We start from the raw sequence: 8,193 nt of genomic DNA, 5'->3' as shown, positions 1-8,193 counted from the left end.
ATAAAAAACTTGATTCTACTCCATTTTTGTAGCCATAGCAATGTTTGTTGGATGGTGTTCACCTATGCATCACTCTCATTGGCAAACGGTGATTTTTTTGCATGTTTTAGATCTGTCGCCATCATGATGTTATAATCAATATCATCTTGATAAAGGTATCAACCAGCTTCATTTTTTATAACATTTAGTATTCTATCGCTTCCCTATATTATTTCCAAAGTCAGGTTCATTTGATACAACCGTTTTCTGTAAGATCCCAGACACCATAGCATCCATCTGCATATTCATATCCATTTGTATTTTTTGAGCACTATTAGTCTGATGCATAGTAGTTGTATTTTTCTTTAGTGTTTTCTCATTGTTTTCATGAAAAAATGAGGGTACACCCTGTTCCAGGGCAGGTTCTAATTCTCGACAAATCCTTTTTCCAATAGTATTTATCTGATGCTCAACAGAATGTTCTTCCTCAATAGGATTTCCATTCTTCAGAATATTAAAAAATTTATGTGGTGCAAAAGATAGAGGTATTTTGTAACTCCCAGTATATCATTGTATTTTCAGTCCATCTTCATTATGCATTAGTTCATTAGAACTAGTACCTTCGACACAATCCATACTTTTTTTCCTTCACCATTCGGGGATACAGGGATTCGTATGTTGTTATTACCTTGATGCCTTGAATTTTTACCATTCAAATCATGATTTTCTTCCCTCATCCAAACACCAAATTGCTCTTTCTTGATACTACTTTTGTGCACATCCGCCTCATAAAAAATACAAGATCTTTCTGTGTGTCCTAGTATGCCGCAGTACTAACAAACTTATGAGATATTTTCATAGAGAATTTTGACCCATTTTTCCTCTTATCCCATTTTGATCAATTTGCCATGAGGTAGAGATTTGTTGATACACATTAAAACCTTTAGGTGAATGCATCGCCCATCCCGACTTCCAATTTCTAGAAATGCCACATCAGTCATCTCTTCTAAAGTATGTCCGATTTTACTACCTACTTCATAGGATTCTAAACTTGAATCCATAATTTACATATATTAAAGACATGGGAGTTAACATTCAGTTTTGGCTTCCATTATTGTATGTTGAAAAGATACTTATCATAAAGCCATGGTGTCCCATATAACACCTTTTTTATGTCTGCTTTGTGTTGAAACACAAACTGAAATAGGTTCTTCCCCACCATCAAAACTTCAGTCCATCGGGCCTCCCCAAACCTGATTCATTGTGTTCCTCACCACAACCACATTTACTTGTTTGTCCGCAATCACCTTCCAAAGTATACTTACTTCACAATATTCCATGTTATTCATAATATCTTGAACTTCAATTTCAATCGAATATTTTTCCTTCTCTGTAAGGATAAACTGTTAGAAGTCTATCGATATTTGTAACATTTGATATAGCTTTAATTTAAAATCACAAAAGTCAAATGTCTTCTATTTTCTTATAAATTTTATGTCAAATCAAAACATATCATTTCTTTTAAAATAGAGAGAGCAGTGCTAATATGTGTCCGAGTCATAGGCTAAAAATTAAATAAGATATATTGTATGTCCTAGAGGAAAGTAAGACAGATATGGAAAATAACAAAGATAATTGAACAAAATATAAATAAATAAGTTTGTCATGTATGAGCTGAAGAAAAAACATCCAGTGAGATACATAATTGAGCTTTGAAAATATTTTTTTGAACAAAATAGTCATTATTCGATGGTTATCCAACTAATTTTCATTATGTCCATTGAGCACTATGTTCCTTAATTATTTTTCACTATAGTGATCATTCGCACCTTCTAAAATTTTGTATATTTTAGAAAATTGTTGTAGTTTATCAAAAACAAAACATGTTTAAAAGTAAGCATTTGTGTGAGAATGAGAAAACCAACGTACATTATTATCACATATAAATACAATTTTAAGAATATGATTAGAAAGAAGAAACAAAAATGTTAAGGAGGTAAAGAAAGTGGATGGACTACACATTACTTATCGCCAAATTTTTTTTACATGAACAAATCAAGGAAAAAAGATGTCTATCTTTCAAATTTTGCAAAAGTGCAATAAACCTAAATTCTACTATATAATAAGTGAAGATTTGATAGTACTTTGCTTTCGAAATAACATTGCCATTTATGGGTATTTTGGTACTTCCGTTTCAACTCTTTTATTCCATTTCTTGATTACATGTTTTGCACAAAGGTATTAGACCAATGTCATGTCGCCATTAGAGAACCACCAAAGATTTGATTTGGTGATCTTTTGTCTTCATTTTATCTTCTTCCATTTTTCCTTTTATCTTCTAGAAATCAGCACATATTGGATCTTTGATACTTCTCTTTTAAAGATGAATTTGAAGTGGCAGTGATGATTTCGAGATCCATGCTTTTCCTTGACGAACCTTGGATAGTTTGAAGATTAATTGGGTATAAAGACAATGAGACTCATGCTTTGTCTTAGCAAACCTATGATTGTATGTGATTTTAATGCTTTCGATCACATACAACAAGTTCTTTTGCATCCATAATTAGTTTAAAATTCTAGACAATGTTTGATGGAGATCCATTTTGATTTCTTGTGAACTCCGCTTACAAAAGAAGGCATCAATGGAGAATGGGATTTCTTCTTTGGGTCAACTCTATTACTGAAAATGTGATTTTCTTTATAGAAGAAATTTGTTGTGCTTAGCTATTTCCATATCTCTAGCTTCAAAAGGTGCATATTGTTGTTTTCTTATTATTGTTGCTATTACTGCCTACTTTATTATTCTAATTACTACATGGATTTACCTGTTTATGACTTTCTGTTATATTTTGTGAATTTTTTAATTCTTCAAAACACAACATTGTAGATAAGTTGTCATTTAGTTGGAATATTATCATCACGTAACTATGATTTCATATATATAACTGGTGCTTGAATTATCTCTTAGAGTCGACGCAAGCAGGGTCATTTTTTACCACGCCCTGAGTAGCTGTCACTTTCACAAACCTATGAAATCATAGTTATGTGACAATAATATTCCATCTAAATGACAACGTATCCACAACATTGTTACATATGCAATTAAATTAATTGTCATACTTCGCTCGTGTGCTAAAAGCTCTCTTGCTACAATACGTTGTTTCATCCTTTTCCAAAAAAAAATAAAGACATCATCGTTTAAAATCAGGGAAAGTCTTTTATAACTCATTGTCAAAAAGGTGCCTGCTAAATTAAATTATCAAAGTAATGTTAGGTGGATTTATGCACCTAAGTGTTATTATCTAGCCTTATTTAGCTTAGTTTTGAAAACTTCTTTTGTGCGTAATGAGATAATATTTGTACAAATGAGCATCTAATTGTTAAGTTGTGTTTTGACAATGTTTAAGGTGTGTTCAAATCAAAGTTGGATACAAAATGTTCATTTAGAGTTCAAACGAGATAACTAGTATTCGTAGCTTAAGCTATGTGCTATTTTAGTTTGTTTTCCTTGATGCTAGTGTGTTAAGGGTCTAATTTGTGGGGTTTTATATTGTAGGAAGCTTTATGATATGATAAAAATGATATTGGGAGGATGTATAAACTAATTTTGAAGAGGAAACTCAACCATGAAGCAAGGAACAAAGAACCAAATGCATTGAGTAAACAATGTTCAAATCTAGAATTTGTGGACTTACGCACGTACCATGCTACCTAGCCACCACTATAAGGGCATAACGCACCCTTGGATGCAAAGTAAAAGTGACATTCCAGTGTGCCTGTGCGATATCAACGTGGCATGTTGGCTAGTTCAAATCGACCAAGGGTTGTGGGGTTTGAAACACACTTGAGGAGGCTTAAATTAGGGTTTTAATCTTTTAATTTAGTTTACTTTTGGAATGTCACATGGATTTTATCATTATGATTCTTTGTAAGTCCATGAGTGCCTAAACACCCTCATCCGGGGTTAAGTCCAAGTGTATGAGTACTTTCGCTTATAATTAAGTTGTTTTATGTTTATTATCATTATTGGGTGTTCATATATCCTTGTTTTTACTATTCTATGGATTTGCAACCCTTAGGATAAATGCATAGTTCTGTTGTGAGCCAAGAAGGAGGAATGATAGAATATAAGATGGGATATATGGGATGGGATAGTAATCATTCAATGAGTTAAAGTTATGATTTGCATTAAGGATAGGAATATACTAAATTCACCCTATTTGGTTTATATACGGGAAGGCATATAAATGCATATATCTTAGTTATTGCATCCCCACTCAATGATGTAGTTGTGAGGTTAAGTTAGATGATTGATTAAAGACTCGAAAGTCCACAATCATGCTATTAATCCTATGAACCAACAACCAAAATAATTAACTAAATCAATAAAGTTATAGAGCAAGGTAGGATTATTCGTAGTGCCTTAACCCTGAGTTTCTCCCCATTATTGTTCAAGAAATTTATCTTACCACATTGTTTAAGTTTTGTTTATGTTTTTAACTCTAAAATACTTTTGGATTATGCATGTTTGCACTTATTTAATATTTGTAGTGAGACTATAATAGGATAGTTGTTTAACACAAGTCCTATGAGATCGATACTTGACTATTAAAGGCCATTTTACTACTTGACGGACCACATACACTTGTGTGTGCGCTTGGGTGAAACACAAAGCAGGTGAAAGGTTCGGTGTTTGAGTTTTTTCTTATGTTTGTAAATCATACACTCATTTCTTTACTTCATACAAATGAATAAATGAGAAAGTAAAAAAATTAAGGGAGTATTTTCTTATCGATTAAACTAAAAATTGATTCGATAAAGATAAAAAATCAATTGATTGAAATCCAATAACGAATATATTATTTGTTTGGTTATCGATTTAGTGTGATTACAAACCTAAAACTGATAAATAGAAATCATAATACACAACACCGAACATAGCCGGCTAGTGCACACTCGTACCCGCAACACTTTATTTTGTGAACCTCATACTTCTTTTTTAAAAATTAGTTTTCATATGTTATTTTTCGATTAGGATTTAAATTATTTGAATTTGATAGGAAGGTTTATGATAAATAACATATTTACCTCATTAAAGTAAAAGTAAAGTCTCTATATAAATTACTCTTTTCAGATTCCCTTTGAAAGACTATATTCGATATGAGTTTGAGAATTTTAGAGACTTTAGAAGCCATATAGTTGACTTTGGTCAACATTACATGATCCTAGTGTCGGATGGCAATTTGATCTGCACTAACAAATCTGAAATATCAAATTCAAAATAGTAGCGTGGCTGGATCAAGTTTGGAACCTTTATCTTGTATTTTGATCCTTTATATGAAAAATAATGAAAAGGGGTTCTGGGGCCAATTTGATAAAAATAATGTCTTTTCAATAATCTAACATCATCAATGAGTTCAAAACAGAAAAAATAGCCAACTAATATAGTTCACTTGCATTCAAAGAATTTTGAACGAGTTTCGATGGGTCGACCGGCAACTTAGCAAAGTTTTTGGTGCAACTACTATAGCGGTGTAATACCTTGGGTTTTTGATCCTTGAAATTCTATAATTTTATACCTTTTATCTTGATTATAACTTCTCTCATGAGTCATAGAGAGTATTGACGGGTCCTAAGGACCAACAGTAGACTAAATAGTAAGTGTGTGACTAACTTCTTCTCTGAGTATGAGTGGCTCACTAAGAGTCGTAAAGACTCGTTATGAGTCTTTGGGTGTAAATCGTAGGATGTCCAGTGTTTCCCCAAATGGATTATATGTTGACTACAACTAGTAGGGTCCCAATACGAGTCGTATTAGTCAAGTCGTGGGGTCAACAATTTATGGGTGCCCTGAAAACTATCTTGGTTATGACTCGTGGTAACGAGTCGTATAGTGACCCGTAGTCACTAATGACTAAATTTTAGCTTTTAATTTGAGGACACTTTGGATAATTTCCTCCCTACCCAATTTAAAACCCCATGTTTATAAGGCACTTACAAGGGGTTATTTCCCATTTATAGTGTAATCAAACACTTTCGAAAACTCTCTCAAGTCTCTCAAGCAACCATACTTAAGGTTTCTAAGAGGTAGATCACCTAAGGACTCAAGGGTGGAATTCTCTCCATAAACTTGGATATTTAAGGCATGTTACTCTTCCCAAATTACTAATTTGTTAAAAGCATAAGTTTTAAAGGTGTATTTCATGTGGTATTGATGTTGGTTTTGAAATATGGGTTGAGAATCTTGAATAACTGTTGTTTATATGATGCTTCATATTTTTTACTATATGGGTTATGTTTAAATGGTGGTTTTAAAATAAATATGAAGTATGGGAATGGTGAATAAATTAAGGGATTGTGATTTCCCCAAACTTGTGACTTTTGAAGTGGTTATGACCTCAACCCATATTGTGAAATTATTTTTGAATATCAAAAGTATATGTATTGAACTACTCTTGAACTATTGCATAATGTGAAAAGTCAATGAAGCATAATTATTTTGAAATTAAACCTTATGGGGTTGTGTGATTCCCCAATCTAAAGTATAATTAAACAAAAGGGGCTATGAATGTTCCCCAATAATGAAATTATTTAAGCATATTGATATTACCTTACAAGTGTAGTTGGTATGATGATACAAACAGTGTATACCTAACTATGTATCATGATTCAATGAATGGGAATGTTTGATAATTATTTGAAAGTGGAGGTCTCGAGGGACCAAAATTGGAAATCACGGTTGCCAATACGGGGGTCTAAACGATCGAGTGGTTCGAGTCCCATTTATTAATTATCACATGATTGGGAGGTCCAAGTTCCCCACATTATATTACATGATTTGGTTCTTATGTCTCCTTGATAAGCAGGGAGGTTCGAGTCCCTCATAACTCATATGTATACCCTTTGGTTCGTGTGGCTATACAAACTAGGGCCCTTCCAGCTGGGGGAGAGCTAGGCCCATATAGTCTGTGGGTGCCTTCATATATTATAATGGTTGAACTACACAATCCAGGCTAAAGTTGTAAAGTACAAGATAAGTCTTGTTCCCTATCCTAGCAAGTTGCAAGTGATGTACATATATGTATTTGCATATGATTATGAGTATTGAATTTTAGACTGGTTTGAATTGATATTTATAGAATTATTTTATTCCCTATCCTTGATTTACATGCTAGCACTCCAACCGCTAACCATCTCCGAATGTTGTATCCCCACGCGATGCAGGTACCGGAGATACCTCTACTTTTCCTACGCAGAGTTTATTGGATTGTCTCAATTCATCAATTCAATGTGATGAAGTAGTGATCTTTCATTCTCTAAAAGACTTATATATTCAATCCATTATTATCATAAATTCGAATTAAGAGTTTTCATTAACATTATCATTGTTATTGTTATCTATCTGAGTTAGGGACATATCCCAACCAAGACTGGTTTTTGGTTCATTTGTTAGAAGGCATTGTTGGATTACTGTAGACTTGGATTATGTTTGCCATTTGTCTCATCCAGTTACTAGTTATCGGTCACATACTTATCATATATTCTTTAATATTACCTTATGCTATCTTGTTATATGTTTGAAATTTATCCAACATTAGGGATATCGTGTTGTTGGGTTAGGTGTAAAGCGGTGGCCTTTAGTCCCCGGTGAACTTAATATTATCATCACGGCTAGGACCTAGTTTAAGTCATGAAAAGGATAGTTTTAGAGCCTAGGTTTGGTGTCATTAGATGTCCACAAAGTCGTGTCAAGTAGAGTCTCTTTTATAGGCATGTAACGCGCCACATTTATAAGGGAGAGGCTATGAGACATTTAGGAATGTTTTCATTTCTTGTTGTTCTATTTCCATCTATAGAGTCTAAGGTCTTGAATATCCTCTAATTTTTGTATGTTTTCTTTTCAGATTATGCCTCATAGGATATCTAATGCTCATGGAAACTTTTTTGTCCCTTCTGAAGACAATATGGATGGAGCTCATCCTACTCTAGAATTTCAGACCCAATCTAGGGTCACTGCTTCTAATTTCCCTGATGGAGCTCCATTGATTCCCTCTATCCCTCATAAAGAATCTCAAGTTGGCGTAACTATTATTGAGTTTCGCCTGTCGATTTAATTGCTTACCTAGCTAGTGGCCTCCAAGATTGAGCGGGTTGCTTCTGTTGCTCCATCCTTCGAGAACACTAGAGTTGGCCAATTTGTGAGGTTTATTCCTC

The sequence above is a fragment of the Capsicum annuum genome, chromosome 11 (genome assembly GCF_002878395.1).
Source record: "Capsicum annuum cultivar UCD-10X-F1 chromosome 11, UCD10Xv1.1, whole genome shotgun sequence".
Taxonomy (NCBI): domain Eukaryota; kingdom Viridiplantae; phylum Streptophyta; class Magnoliopsida; order Solanales; family Solanaceae; genus Capsicum; species Capsicum annuum.
This window is presented reverse-complemented; position numbering follows the sequence as displayed.